The following is a 17337-nucleotide window of genomic DNA, read 5'->3' as shown; positions in this document are numbered from 1 at the left end:
TTGAAGAGCACCTGTTCTACAGATTTGTGAAGCAAGACGCATAAGACTAATACGGGATCTAAAGCAAGCACAGGGGTGGCCAAATGGTTGGTTATATGTCAAATACAGCGATTTGGGCAATCTTCCAGTCCATCAGCTCTACACTGCCCATTAAAGCGAGCATCAATGAGAAACATGCCTCACTTGACAGCTAGAGGCCTCAGCTTAAATGATGTAAATACTAATGAAGATTCATAGAGTTAAAGTTCAGTTTAACAAAAAAGTGTATGTGAGGAAACAAGAAATTTGATGAGTTATATAATGTGGTCTACATTAAGTGAGTCAAAACTGGGCTCACCAATCACAAGCATTTGAAAACCATGAATTTTGTTAAATATTTAGGTAGTTTATTTGGCTTTAAAATGTTAGCTATGGAATTCATAGGAAGAAGAAATAAGTTATATTTGCTAGTTAGGTAATATAGCAAGTAGGCAAAAGCATTAAATTTCTTCATCTAATTAATATCAAAATTGAAATGTTATTATTGCTGTTCCCTTTTCTACCTGTATCTTGTTAAGTTGTGAAAACTTAGTATTATGAGCAAATTTATAGTGCCACTTTTTAAATATGTGTAGATATATAGATATGCAGATATGTATTGATATATACACATATAAATATATCTACAGATATAGGTTAGTATGCCTACATATATATGTATACACACACACACATCTTCTGGAAGTTAATAGAAAAATAACATTTCATTTTTGGAAATTAAAGAACTGAAGAAGCAGCTTTTAAATTATATAATTGAAGTTCTTATTTTATTACTCTTATATTAAGTGTAAGGCTATTTACTAACTTTGTAGTAGTCTACAGAGCTTACTAGTGAATCACCACGTGGTGGCAACCCACTAGAACATTCTCCATTATAGGGGTAAGAGATTTGCAGATGAGGCAGTTTCACAACCTTTTTTTATCTAATCGAAAATTGACTCCAATTAATATTTCCTCTAAGGCAAGAGAGAGATTCCACTGAGATATGTACCTTTTCTCACGCAAAGGTAATTATCAAGCTCCTGGCATGATTGGTTTAATAAAATTTCTAGTGATCATATACAAAGCATGTATCATATAAATGAGAAGAGTGAGCATTCCTATGAATACTACCAACACTTAATACTTATTGTGAAATATATCTATACTGCTTTCAGTTTTATCTACAATGTATGTAGACACAGTTAAGCATTTTACCTATACATTAATCTTTCAGATATATATTTTTAAAATCTACTCTTTTGGAACATAATGCAAGCATAGATTCATGAGTGACATGTATAACATAGTTGATATGTTTAATTATAGGTAGATTTATTTATACATAAAGGTTTATATGTAAATACAGCATACATATCTTATAACTTTCTGTGTTTAGTTCATTAATATAATTTGATTTCTGAAATTCTGTTCTACTTAGAATCACTGGAAAGAGCCTTTGACCTGATGGAGGAGATACTAAAATAGATTTCTATATTGAGAGGAAATAGAAGGGAATACTTTCTATTCATACTAATCCTGAAAATGTTCCAGGTCACTGACCCACACTGATAGGGTGTACATTAAACTCTACCTATCGTTTCATGATACATTTAATTTCTGGATACTAAATCTTAAAATGTTCCCATTGTAACCTAATGCACTGTTTTTTCATCTTTGAAGGGGAAAAGAGATACCGTGCAGTTTAAGCTCTTTGCACACACACACACACACACACACACACACAAATGGAAATATTGGACAATATATTGCTTAATATTTTTGCAAAATTTTAAATGCTTACATGAAATTAAATATGCCAAATCTCTTACTTTTCCTTTGGAGCAAAGGAAAATAATAGGCTTGTAACTATCCAGAAAAAGTTTAGTTTAGAAACAACACAAAAGTTTAAAACTAAGTTGCTTTTTATATACTCTCTGTCTATTAATCACTGTACACATGCACTCTCAAAGTATTATTATATGTAGAAGCATTTTAGTCAAAAAGGTCTGTAATGAAGACTTAATTGAAAATAATTGTGTACTTTTACTTATTAACTTAGGTGTTACGGTATGGGAAAATGAGTATTTCAAATATTTTTAGGACTTTTAATGAGCACATTTTAAGAGATTAGTAACGCCTGCTCAATTCATCAACCTCTCAACCTTGTTTAAGGAAATCACATGAGCACTTGACCTCAGTAAGATTTTAAGAAGAAAAACAAACTTCATAAAATTTAATCACATTAGTTGCAAGCTGGAAGGACGTTTTAATGCTTCTCCTAAGCCACCAAGTTCCTTTACCTGAATCGCATCAGCATAATCCTTTCTGAGAAAGAATAGAATGAATCAAATGGAAAAGATTTGTAATTGAATTATCTTCAGTCTCAGGGCCAATTAGGAACACTTTTTTTTATTAGCACACCTAGATATAACCTTGTCTGTTTCTAATTAGTCCATCAGCTCAGATAATAAGAAATGTAGGAACAGTTTTACAGGATTGTAAGTTGAAAGAAAATCATACTGTTGATAGAATGTGTACTATCCATGTATGAGTGGTTGGGGAGAGAAGAATGGGATGCATTTATAATAGGGTGAAGTGTTAGATATTCAGTATTTCCCTTAGTAAAGATCATCCCTTTTCACAGAATTATAACTCTATTTCTATCTAGGCCATATCCTTTTTAGATATGGCCAAGTTATAGTCAGTTGTAGTGTTTGATGAAAAACAAATATGTTATATAGATGATGTCTAGATAAAAAACTAAGTAAACAGGGCAGTTACTGCAGTTAGGCAGCTTTTGCTTTAGACATGTTTATATATACACCTTAATGTGAGGAAAGCTAGAGGGACAGTATCTATACTGCATAATCAACTCATACTTATGAAATGAAAGATTAAAGTTCAGAACAATAGATGCTTCCAATGTTTATAATAAACTTTTTTAAAAATACTACACTTACTTTACTTGTTTTTCATTACTAAACTATGATATGTGTATTTGCTATTCATATAGTTCAAATAAGAACAGATATTCATAATGAAAATAAGACATTCCCTTATACCAAAATGCTTACTTGGCAATTTTATGATACAATAAAGAAATTGAACGTAGAAAATAAATTTTATATTAATCAAATATAGAATATATTGCATTCCTAATTTAATGGTGAAGATAAAGATTCACTTAAGTGATTTTGCAATATCTTAATGTAACTTTCATAGTTATAAAGCCGAAAAGAAAGTAGTTTTAGTGTAAACATACTGCTTGCAATTTCCAGTTGTAATTTAGAAGAGTTATTCCAGGCATAAGAATTGTACCATTTATCACTTTTTACTTTATGTAAATTAGATGAATTACATTATCATAACAAGAATAGAGAATTATTAACCCTGCAGTTCAGTACTTATTTTTAATAACATTATTTGATATTATTAGTAACGATATTAATAGTAGTGGGGAGACTTTGCTTTTTACTGGTTATTTGTACAGATTGCAGAGCACTGTCTTTAGCAATTTCCTATTATGTTTGCACATACTAACTGGTTAAAGGTGGGAATAGTAGTAGGCAATTCCCAGTTGCTCCTGTGAGTTTGCAATTGTGATATTGTAATTCTAGTCCTGCCTCTTTTGCTACTAGTCACTCACAATCACTTAAGAAAAAAATGTCCCCTTACTGGGCCATGCTCCTCCTAGGGAGATCTAGGTCATGTACAATCTCCTGATGTCATTCCCCTGTGCACGATGCCATATATGTCAATTATGAAATATGACTTCATACTTTGCCCCTATGGAGAAAAAAAATATGCAGACATATAAAACTGAAATATTTCTTCCAAGCTATAGCAAAGAGAGTAATTCTTTGGGGATAGTAAAAGAAAAAAAATACTGTGGGAAGTTAAATTTAGGTTAAATATTAGAGTTACAAATTAAAAAAGAAAGGCAAGCTAGTTGCTTTCTGAAATGGCAACTGATGTAAATAAAATTTCAAAAAACCCCAACATTTTATCCTAATAGTTTACTGTGATATTATATATTAATTCCTATTTGCATTATAATTTTAAAACTTGCAAAAAAGAAACTGAAAGAAAAAAAAAATATATGTCCAATAGAACTAGTAAAAGAGTTTTCATTGTATGCTAGATATTAAACAGGTGTTATTTTGGCATACATTTGTTAGTGATAAAGGAATAATTAAAATACTAGTTATCAATTATATTCAAATGCATAATACTTGCTGGTTTGTATTTCAATCTCCACTAATAAGCTCTCTCCAAACACTCCATTCTTACTGTACAAGAGTAAAATGCCAACTGCCTTTTGAACATCTGAACGTTAACAGGAGATACAATTTAAGATGTCCAAAAAAGGGCAGTTTAGTGGTTTTAAAACCATGAGTTAAATATTTGTATCTGTTACTAATGCCTTAATGTCCAAAAGTTTCTGTAAGTAGTTATAAGAAAACTGTAAGGAAAATCATGAGCTTGGGGAATTACATATTCCAACCAGGGAATATCAATATGCCACTTCTATTTTCTCTGCTGACAAACTTTAGTGGGGTAAAAATGCTTTCATTGCAGTCAAATCTTACCTTGCAATTATCTATCTGTAGCTACACTATTTAAAAAAAAAATGTAATTCTAATTAATACAAAAATAAAACACAGATTGTTATGAATTATTTCATTTTTCATAATCATTTTATGTTTAATTATAGTCTTAAAATTTATAACCCTCTTGGTTTTCCTGCTTGTTCTATTTCAGAAGGATTTTAATGTTACTGGTGTTCAAAACAAAAAAAAAAGAAAAGGTAATATTGGGGAGGAGATGGACAAATACAGGAATGAGCTCACATTGCTATAGTCCTCTAAAGTGCCAAAGTGCCATGTAACAACAAATTGAAAGAACAAATTAGTAACATAACTAAATTGATTAGTTCTTTATTATTCCTAATATTGTTTTTCAGTCTGTGGAGATATGCAGTAGAGAAATCTGGTATTCTTAGTGGTGAGTTGTAATGATTATTAAACAGTATGAATCATATAAAACCTATTTTATATCTCCTAAAAAGCTAGTTGCTTTGGGTTAATAAATACTAGTAAATCTTTTTCCTCAAAAACAACTGTTGCGAATATGTAAATTTTAGATAATAAAAGAGTGGGCATTGAAACTAATGGTCTATTTACAATAAGCCCTCAAATCATTCTGGGGATAATTTAATCTCAAATTACACCACTTTATATTTTTTAAAGTTTTACTTTATAAAGAAGGTAAATTGAATATATATTTTGTGGGGGATTATGATCACTTTTCCCCCTAACATTTAGATGTCAGAGAATGGTACTTGGATTTTATGTAGATATAGTTTATTTCTTCAGAATGCGAGCTCTGATTTTAGAGTTAGTCAGAAAGGAGATACATATAAATCTACATGACCAGAAGAGATAAGTAGATCATAAAAGTCCACACACATCATAACCCTGCACATCTCACACAGAGATAAGGACAGTTACAGATTATTATGGCATGGATAGCTTGATAATCTATGGTGAATCTTTGATAAATTTCAAACTATAACAAATACAATGACTCATTTTTGTAAAGAAACAAACCACGAAGGCATAAATTTTCCCTGAGATTTGTATCACTAAGAAACGGAATAGTTCAAAGTCAAACTTTATGTGACATGTGTTAGATTGCTCTTATGAAAGGCACTATAGAAATGTCACCCTATTATAACCTACTGTATTTAAGAATTAACTGCAGCACATCAGCCAGGGGAGATGAATATATATCCATGTGTTCACCCCCATCTATTACTCACCAGCAGTTAATTCAAAGCCTTCTAAAAAAGAGTCTGTAAGACAAAGAAATAAACACATTGTTAAAAGGAGTGCATTTAATATCAGGACTTTTTATTTTATTTTATTAATTCTAACAGACCCTTATACTAGAGTATTTTCACTTTAATAATAAGAGCCTTTCATGTAAACGATGCAATCAGTATACCACAAGCGGGTTCTTTCTTTAGTGGGAGGAGTTAGTAGCTTCAACATTCAATTGACCTGTTTCCAAATAATCTACAGGAAAAAAAATGAAGATTAAGTCCTCTAACAAGAGCAGTTTTCACAGCCTTGCGTACAAAGAGAAGGATTCGGTAAAAAGATGAGAGGGCAAGCCGCATTGTGCTGGCCCACTTAAATCTTATTTCCAATTCACTAAATGTGTTATTTGACTTGGCAAGTGAGCTAGTATGTGTATTAGATCAGCGGGGAGCCTAATCAAGGAGATGCCAAGTTTACTGCAGCCCCTCTGAGCTGCATTAGCCTCAACTAGTGACCTTAAGCAAAGTGGGTGGTTGAACCCAGAAGAGAATAGCATTAACTTTTGCTTGAAGTTCAGCCTGATTTGAAGTCTCCTTTTGTGCCTTATTCCAAAAGAGAGAGAGAGAGAGAGAAAGCAGAAAGTATTTAACAGAATTGAATCTAGTCAGCTCAGCACCATCTTCACATGCAAAGCTTCATAGAAGCTTGCCTCCATTAATGCTGACACATGCAAAAGAAATGAAAAGCATTAACTCAGCTGAGGCACTTGATTCTGCAGCTGCAGAACAATTCACTTTGTAACTCGGTAACTCAGATGGGGCTTTCCTTCCAGATAAATTGCTAATTTTCTAATTGATACAAAAAGCATTTTCAAATATTAAATAAACTGCAAATAAAGCAAAAATAAAAATAAAATAAAACCAACAGCCACCCCATAAATTACAAGGATGTTTGAAGGGTACATAGTTTAGTTTGAACATTTGTAAGTAGTGAAGTATGAATAGACTTATTTCCAGTTACCTCTTCCATACTACCTAGCATTGACCAGTCTTCCTTTCATATAGTAGAGTGAATGTACTAATGAACTCTTCAATTACATTTTGTACCAAGTAAATGGCAAACCTTTGAAGTAAAAAAAAAAAAATAGTTGCTTTAGAATTATGCAAGCAACCAATTCCTCTTTAAGCATACCTGTTCTCGAGTTGGTTCCCCTGTTTTAAACTTGCTATCCTCCTCAAATACTCAAAGATTTCTAATGCCAGTTTTTACACATTGTTTAGAAACACTTGTGGTTCTATTTTAATCCCAGGATGTTAGACTCAGAAATATTCATACAGAAAAAAAAATGTGTAGGGTAAAATTATAAAAGCTCAAAACATGAATGTTTTATAGGATCTTCTATATGGCCTTTGGCTATAAAACTGCACTTTTTCCTACACAAAATGGATGATAAGGTTCTTTTTATTTATTTCATTTCTCATTTTACTGTTGTTGTTTTTTTGTTTTGTTTTTGGCTTCCCTCCTCAAGTCTCTCTAAAACACTAAGCCAAGCAAAACATTGTCACCTTCTGAAAATCACAGACACTACAATCTGAATCAGCAAAGCAGAGAACCCTTCTCATAGATACATCTCTTTGGTGTTTAAGTGGTTTAAGCAATGGGGCAATTCTTCGAAACTTGGATTCCGCATTTAGCTAGATGGTCTAGGCCACAGAAATATCCTCCTGAGGCCATTTACAAAAAGACTAGGAGACAACCACATCAGTTTATGCTCCCAGGTAGTATAATTGCCTTTGTAGCACATGCTTGCAAAAGAAACTAAAAGCGACTTTAAGTATCCGGGATAGTGTTTTAGAAATAAGATGCTTAAATAATTGGCATTGCCATTGCCTTTTTTAACTCTGGGATTTCAAAACGTTTTCCAAACGTTAATTGCGATGGGACCCCTGTGAGGCTGATGGTATCACACCTGCTTTCCAGGACAATAAGCAGGGAGCGCAGGGCCCATTTCTTGCCTTGCCCCATGCCCTTCCGAGCCAGTCCAAGCTCAGAGCTCCCTTACAAACCATTGAATTCGCTCCATGGGAGCACAGAGGAAAATGAGAAATGGGCTCTGGGAGATTTAAGGGATTTTGTAAAGTGAGCGAGTGAGCTGTATCTCAAATTCGAAGCTGAAAATCTAAGGTTCTTTATTCACCGGTTAGATATAGCTCCTCATTAAGATAATACACGTAGAAGATCAGGCTTGCAGGATTACACCGGTAAGAAATAGAATCTGTTGCTGCACATTTTTGAGTAACTTAATAACAAATATGTCTCCCTTTGATTTGAATAAAAATGACCACATTTTCACAGGCAGATGTGTAGGAGACAAGCAAAGACCCATGGCGGATTTCAAGATAGACTTTTAAAAGTTGTGAGAGAGATCCTAACGGCCTCCTTTGTAGTAGAGACTAGATGTTGCCCCTGTGTCAGGTAGTGTTATAAAGAAGAGGCATGTGCAGAAGGTGGAGTGAGGGGTTAAAAGTCACACCGAACATGCTGCAAAGGCCTGTGGGCACCTCAACCTTTTTTCTTTAATTGGGAGGAGAAGAGCTTTTGAGTAAAGACTAAGTTTCGCAATGTAGGCCGGCAGCCCAACTGGGAAATACTCTTTATGTGAGCCGTCTGCAGCAGTTCTATTCTGAACCCTTTATATAGATCCTCTTTCAATACATATTTTAAGGTAATAAAAAGGGTATTTGACTAATTTTTTTAATGAAGCTTTGACTGCGAGCAATGCACAGAGTTGGCAATCATGGCTGGTTCCTTTCCCCATCTGCACTGCGGGAATGAGGGCAGTTTCACAGCTGGCTGTCAGCACAGCCCTTATGACTCACACCAATTATTGATTTTTAAAAGGCCTACACTATTAGTACCCCGCTACATCTCTTCACACACAATGTGTTTTAAAAATCCCTTTTCAAAAATACAAAATCCCAGTCTAACCTTTCTATCATCAATGTGCTTGCTCTTTACATTTTTATCTTAAATCTTCACAGGAAAGCAAACCAGGAATCTTCTTTTTTTTTTTTTTTTTTTAACTTTTGGGCTAATTTAGAAGCAGAAGGTGCTTTGCCCATGTGAACCTTCTGGCAGGTATCACATTAGGAAAAAGCAAATGGTGGGCAGCGAGGAGAGAATAAAAGAACACAATTGGAAAGTTTGGGATCTTTTTCCTCCCTTTTTCACCTCTATGTCACGCTATGCCACCATATGCCAAAGCCACTCATAAAAGGCCCCCGGCCTCTTCCTCTCCATGCTGCTGCTTTGCATCAGGCCTTCATCCCAAATTGGACTTCTCTCTTTGTACATTCCCAATGGCTAATTCTAGGAATTCTTGCAAAAGAAGTAATTCACATTTCAAGTCACTCTAATCAGATCTAGCTTCCCCAAATAACAAGCCATTTTGAGAATAGTCCTCTTCAGAATAAGGTGTATTACTTGCCTTGGACTATAACAAAGTACCACAAACCAGGTGGTTCAAAGAGCAAACATTCATTGTCACACAGTTCTGGAGGGCAAAGTCTGAAATCTAAGGGTCAGCAAAGTTGTTTGTTTGTTTATTTTTTGAGTTCTGAGGGAGAATGGGTTCCATGTCTGCTTCCTAGCTTCTGGCAGATTTCTGGCAATCTGTGGCATTCCTTAGCTTATAGGTGCATCTCCCTGATATCTGTCTTTACATTCGCATAGAGTTCTTGTGACTCTGTGTTTGTGTTTACTTTTTCCTTTTTAGCCCTGGCATGTTTGGCTCTTGTTTAGAGCATCAGCCCATGGACCAAAGGGTCATGGGTTCAATTTTCAGTCAAGGGCACATACCTCAGGTTTCAGGGTTGATCTCAAGCCCCAAATCAATTGATATTTCTCTCTCTCCCTGTCTCTCTATCCTTTCTCCCTCCCTTCCACTCTCTAAAAAAATAAATGGGAAAAATACTCATGGATGAGGATTAACAAAAAAATTTCCCTTTTTATAATGACACAGTCACATTGGATTAAGGAGCACCCAATGACCTCAACTTAATTTGATCTTCTGCCCCAAACCCTATCTCTAAATAAAGTCACACTCACAGGTACTGTGGGGTTAGCGCTTCAAAATCTTTTGGAGGAATACATCTCAAACCCTAATAATAGGTTTTGTTAAATGTCTTTATATATACTTGTCACTACTAAAAGGTTAATGCCAAGGCCTCAGCAGGGAAGAAAGATTGATGCATTAACTAATTACTCTCCACAAGGGTAGTTAACAGCTATTGGTAAGTGAAAAACCATTAATTTTATGAGGATGCTAGAAGTTTGCAAGTTAGAAAACCAAGTTATTTTCATCCATCCTTAAAATGGTACTATATGAATACCTAAAGTGTGACCCACCGACTCTTTTTTTAATGGCAAATTCCTTATGAAAACTAAACATACATTTTCTTAAGTGCACCACTACTACTACTGCCATTAGAATTTGAAAGACAGATTAGAAGTGCTTTTTTATTTCAGACAGTTTAGAAGGAGAAGTGAGGTATAAACAGATCATTGAAATTTAGAGGGCACCATAAAGAAAGCAATATAAATGGGGGGGGGGGGGAAGAAAAGGCAGGGGTCAACTCCTGTTAAGTAGCCTCGTGGTTGAAAGGAATGAAGGAAGTGAGTGTATGTCTTTATAACAGAGCAGGTCTGTGTAGTCTGCACAGTCTCACCTAACAGCAGGGCTGCCTGGTACAGGAGAACACATGGAGGCCCATGCATTAAAATGATAAACTAACATCTAACGAAAACACAGTCTAATGTCCCACTTGTCATAGATGACTTTTGAGCAACAAAATTTAACCCTAAATGCATAACTGTGAGTTTTCTATACAACTAGAGTAGGATAATATGAAATATGATTTGAAGATTGCCCATGTTAGATCTTCTGTGGATGGGCTGGTGATGTTTGAATGAGCATTAAAAGAGATGCAGGGGAGGAAGAAATTTTCTTTTGTCATTCCAGGTTTTTCTGGCTTAAATTGAAATTGAAATCAGACAGATTAGTAGGAAAAGATAACCAAATTTAATTTTGTACATATGCATGGAGGTCCCATAAGTGCATGGGTCCCAAGGACAAATTGGGCAGTTGAGGCTTATATACCATCTTGAACTAAGAAGGGGATGGTGGTTTGGGACTTTAAAGGGGAGGAAGGCCACTCAGATGGAGATGGGAAAGCAAAGGTTTGGTGGACAATGTTTGTTGGGCTATGCAGACACAATGGGAGGCAGAGCAGATTCTCATATCGAGGCCCTGCCCAGTCTTTCCCACCACACCTCATTCTTGTTAGACTTTAGTCACCCGTGATGATAGCTCTCTTCCTGCGACAGGCCCTCTGTATCTAAGGGTCTCTTAATCAGTAAGGGGGAAGGTCAATAGGTTTTCCTGAGTCTTTTGTTTATTAAAAATAACCAGCTTAGATAATCAATATCTCACAAAGGCAATATTTTTAGAGTAGCAAAATTTCCTCCCTTCAGAGACATACATAATTCATAAATACATATGTATATATTTCATTACAATTTACTCCTCTCACCTTCATTTCAGTAAAATTCATTTGTTTTCTTAGAGATTTTCACAGGTTGTGAAAATAAATTCTTTAGAGTTTAACTTTTTTAGTGCAACTCATATCTTGTTTAAATAAAATCATATATGTATAAAATAGTATTATATATATAATCATCTGGAAACTAATCAGTAGAATGCTAAATGCACACTTATTTTAAAAGACAATAATATTGCAATCCTCTATTTTTTGATTCTTACCTTCAAAATAGTGATTTCAATTTTTTTTAATTAAAAAAGGTAATAGAAACAAATAAAAACCAAAAAAGCCCAAAACAAAAACAAATAGCACGCACATTTTACAAGACTTTTGAAAATATCAATAATCTTACTAGCTATAAACATCACATCAGACCTCTAAAACATCTGGATTTGGTATGGAATAACATTTGGATTTTTCCCCACATTTTCTCCTGCAGTTTTGGCATATTGCAGACAAAAATCACAAAGAATTAATAAAATTTCATTGATTTACAATGTTTTTATTTTTTTTTCTCAGTAGTTTTCCAGTAAAATGCACTGAGGCTTGGTGGTCTGAGTCTTTGAAATCTCTAAAGGAGCTTAAATATAGGTAAACATCAATGTGAAATCATAAAAACAAAACTGATTGTTATTTCCAACTGCAGTGACTCAATGTTAGTGCCCACCCAGAAAGGCAATTCTTTGGTTCATTCCTCTGACACTGTAGTAAAATATCAACCTGTGGCTTTACTATAAGAACAACAATCACGTTAGTGTTAAGAGGAAATTAGTCTTTACCATGAGGAGTTGGGTTGTCAACAGTGTGGTGAGGGCCATGGGGGGAGGGGCTGGGTGGAAGTGGGCAAAGGGGGAAGGAAGAGGGAACATCTGCAATAGGCAACAATGGATATTTTAAATTAGAAAAGAGAGATGAAATACAAAGCATCTGAAAGCATTATAGGCTCTGAATCTTCTGCTTAGACACACAGCCTACTTGACCATATTAAATGAATGTAATGTTAAGCGTAATTTTATTACTTAAGCCAAGTAGATCCTGTGACTCTGAAATTCCTGAAGTTTGCCTGTTTAACATCAGCCTGCTGGAACTTGAATGCTATCCCCAACGTTCACTCCAGAAACTACCCACGAAACATTGTAAGCTCTGGGGACCTGAGCTTATTGGCCTATAAGGTCCACCTAAACACACCCAAGATTATTACTGCAAAACGGTATTGTTTAAATAATGTGTATGTTGACCATTTAAGTTGACAGTCTCTGTCACAATTTATCAAAGCAAATTAGCATAGTTAAGATCACCAAAAGGAAAGCATTAAAACCCAAATGTTTTCAGCTGAAACCGGTTTGGCTCAGTGGATAGAGTGTCGGCCTGCAGACTAAGGGTCCCAGGTTCGATTTCGGTCAAGGGCATGTACATTGGTTGTGGGCACATCCCCAGTGGGGGGTGGGAGTGGAGGAGGCCACTGATCGATGTTTCTAACTCTCTATCCCTCTCCATTCCTCTCTGTAAAAAATCAATAAAATATATTAAAAAAACAAATGCTTTCATTTCTTCTGATTTAGTACTTTTCCTACAGCACTATATATCACTTCAGTGCTTCTTAATTAAGAGTGATGCCTTCTTTCAAGTCCAGACCTATCGTGCAAGCATTCCCCGTTCCCATGTTTCTTTCGATTTATAAAATTGGATAGGAAGCTGGATTCCATTATTTTAAAATCAAATCAACACCAACATGTAGCTTTTGGTGTTTGATATAGATGATTTCACTAGATATTGTAAAAATGTATATGGGAATGAGAATTTTTGACTTTTCAAACGTTGACTTCTTTTTTGTCTCCCCCTTTTCCTAAATAAACATTATATTGTATTTCTTAGGAAGGTTCATAAAAAAAAAGTTGCATAATTAAAGCATGTCTTCTAGTAATGCTAATTTTAGGATACAATCTGTTACCATTTATTTTCCAATAAAATATCTAGAATATGTATTGTAAAAAAAAATCCTACCCCTTATGTAAATGTAGAAGCTTACATAGAGAAAATAATGTGCAACATTTAATTTTTTAGTTGACATTTTTTAGATAATTGTACATTCAAAAACAATTGAAAGAAGTAATTCGGAGATCCTGTGTACAGTTTGTATACTTTGTACTGATGGTAAAATATTTTATGAGGTCAGACCAGGATTTTAATATTGATAGGACCCCATCAATCTTACCCAGCTTTCCCCAGTTTGTATCCATTATTGTGTATGTATATTGTGTATTTAATTTTTATATGCTTTTAATTCATTAACTTTTCAATTTGAACATGTAACTATCATCTTAAATTTTAAGCAACTATGTGTAACAGGTGTTTATGGGTTAGATTATATATAGTTAATCCTAAATAGATAAAAAATACTTAGTAAAGATAGATTTTTCCTTTAGAATCATAACCAATAAATATGTTACATTTTTAGATCTGGTTAAATAATATTAGAAAGTAGTCTGAATAGATTAACTACTGTTCCACAAAATAAAGAAGACAGTTTTAAAAATCACTATTGACAACTTTTCCCTTAGGAAAGCACACCATAGTTTCAAGTTGGAGATTAAGAAATTTGAATCCATTTTCAGTGTTTGGGGCACCAGCTCATTAAGAATACTAGAGCAGGCTTCTGGTTTGTAAAATAGCACTGACTCAAATGTGTAATGATTTCACTTTCAAATTTCTTTTATCTCAGCTGCTTCTACTTTAAGAAATACAAGTGCTTCAGTTATAATAAGACTAATGAGCATTCAAGATGATTTTGAAAATATAATTCTTCCCAAGGCATAATATCTCCACTTCCCCTCTCCACTCCTCCATGAATTAAGTAAAAATAAGGACGTTTCCCTTGTTAGCACTTTCATTGCCTGAATACAACCTGAGCTAAAACCAAAAACTCAACTTTAACTTTTGAGCCCATCAATAAAGAATAGCATTTTGTGAGCAGGATTCCTTAGCTTGTAAGGGAAGTTTTTATTAACTTTAGCAAAGACTATGCATGTGCTATCGGGTTATATCCTGAAAATAAAATGTGCCAAATGGGTCATTTGAAATCACTGCCTCATTGCAGCTTGGAGTTGGCATTTTGCTGATAAGCTCACCGTGCACTCTTGGGTACTTTCTCTTAAAGTGGTTACAAGTCCAGCCTTGGGATGTTATAGTTGGATGCACTGTGTAAAAGGGCCCTTTCCTAAATAACTACCTGACTTGCCTCAGAGCCACGGTGCAGAAGCTTTTTCATCAGTCACAGCTTTGAAACAGCAAGGGATGCAATGTATCGGTTTATTCAAAATAGACACTGTGCTGTTTACAGAGAAATGCTGACAGGAATCAGGGAAGAACTATAACCAGTGCTATGCAACATGATTTAAAAAATAAGAATAAGAAGTGCCTAATACGACCCACAAAATGAGACATCTGTAAACCGCTACAGAAAATTGTGTAATGAACAACATCTCTAGGGTCTCATCATGTAATTCAGAGCTGTTTTTGGCTCTCTTTCATTCTGGTTTGAGGATAGATTGTTTTACAAGGTACATCAGCCTGGAGGGAATAGCAATTTCCTCCCTACCCCCCAACAACAACATGAATGTAACTTTTTAAACTGCTTATCTTTGATCAAAAATATATTACTTAGCATACCAAATAAACAGCCCAACAATTTGTCATAGAAATTATTGCTTCCTGTGACTATTTTTAGTGTATGTGTGTGTGTTTTTTTAAACATTTACCCAGCGATTGGTAATGAGAGCTGATAACCCTGCCATTTGTTTTTTATTTTCACAATGATCTCAGAAAAACATTTTGAAATACGAACTGCTCTTTAATGTAATGGATAAACTACTATGCTGCCAGGAATTATACCCAGCTTCCTCACTCAATAGCCATGGGAACTCGAGCAACAACCACAACCCACACACATAATGCAGGAAATGATACGGAACACATATATTACATTTCTATGGTGGTATGTTTACCAAGAAAGGCTACTTTAGTATTACTGAAGCACCAGAAAGGTTGAATCAAGAAGATTCAAAATACTCAAATGCTGATATGATACTCTTGTCAAATATATTTTGCTCTTTGAACTGGTTTGATAGCCTCCTAATTTGATAGTCTTACCACATAAAGATAAATGAAATTACCTACAACAGTTCTCAATGTTTTTTGCTTTGTTTTGTATGAAAAGAAGGCAAAATCATAAAATCATACTTTTTCCTCCCCACTAACAGGAAATAAGATAAGTCCTCTCTTTGTGTCTCTGCCTTGAGCCCCAGTGCAACACAAAGATACATTGACGTGTGATACAAAGATATTAAATGTGGTTTTAAAATCCAAAAGAAATGTAAGTTTGGAATAATATTAAAGCTAATACTCATCCGTCTTATTTGATTTGAATGTTTTAGGAAGCAATCGATGAATTACAGTATTTCAATATTGTAAGCAATTATATAAATTATAATGTATGGCAAAAGAAAATAAAAAATATCTCCATATAACCTCTATTAGATTAGAATTGGTACAAAAAAAAGATAAACTCCATCATTTCCAAATATCATGCAAGTTTAAAAAAAGTAAAGGAATTTATCTATACAAACAAAATCTCAATGTTTTGCAAATTTTCCTAATGCTTAGGAAGTAGGCAGAATATATTGATGAAAAATAATTGCTAATTTAAAATTCTAATATGTTACAAAGAAATAATTCTAGATGAAAAAATGGAATTTCATTAATTCAATTTTCTTATTTTATCATGTTTTTCATAATTTCAAAATTAAATAGAGTGCTTGAAACCAGAAAATTAGTTTTAAATTGTAAATTAAAATTTGAATTCCAAAAGGTAGTGCTATAATTAATATAAACAATTTTTGACAGAGTTCTGAAGGATGGCTTTTTATACAGATCCATTACATCAATTTCATAGAATTTTTATTCTTTTTTATATATATATATGTAATTTATTGATTTTTCACAGAGAGGAAGAGAGAGGGATAGAGAGTTAGAAACATCAATGAGAGAGACTCATCATTGATGAGTCAGCTGCCTCTTGCACACCCCTTTTGGGGATGTGCCCGCAACCAAGGTACATGCCCTTGCCCGGAATTGAACCCGGGACCTTTCAGTCCGCAGGCCGACGCTCTATCCACTGAGCCAAACCGGTCTGGGCAGAATTTTTATTCTTATACTAGAGGCCCAGTCCCCCCAACTGCCCTCCCCTGCAGGCCATCTTGTGGTGGCCATCTTGTGTGTTGGCGTGGTGGTCAATTTGCATATTACTCTTTTATTAGGAAGGATTAAGAAATCAATGGATTCTTGTACCATTTTTTTTAATGTACAGCTTTGTTATGAAAATGGTTATATACAAAGCAGTGAGCTGCTAGGAAATTTCATTCTGCAAATACTCTCTTCTTTCATTGAAGACTAAGGCCATTCAAGAGATTTGTATATTAGATCAGTTTTTGTCCTATTGAGAACAAAGGTAAAAAAAAATACACATTATTTAATCATCTGAGATTATACTCTAATAATTACCTGTTTTTCTAAAAAATAAAAGTTTTTATCCCCCATGAGCTATTCTGCAATCCACTTCCTGTTCTGTGTTAGTAGCTGCTTATCAAGGCGCATGAGAAGGCACAGGGGCTTTTCCTGTGCTCTTTTCTTGCTCATGTCACTCACTAGCTTTGTGACCCACTTTTATTTTGAGAAATACCTGAAAGAGCATATGTAAAAATTCTAACAGTGCTTGTCCAAAGTGAGTTTCAAAAGACTATCACGATTCCCTGGCTCACATTCAGAGACCTGGCCATGATTTGAATTAGTATATTACTTTTGTTTGTTTTTTTCAAATTCCTTAAGCATATAAAACA

The sequence above is a fragment of the Pipistrellus hanaki genome (genome assembly GCF_964339955.1).
Source record: "Pipistrellus hanaki genome assembly, chromosome: 4".
Lineage (NCBI taxonomy): Eukaryota > Metazoa > Chordata > Mammalia > Chiroptera > Vespertilionidae > Pipistrellus > Pipistrellus hanaki.
Note: the sequence above shows the minus strand (reverse complement) of the source record.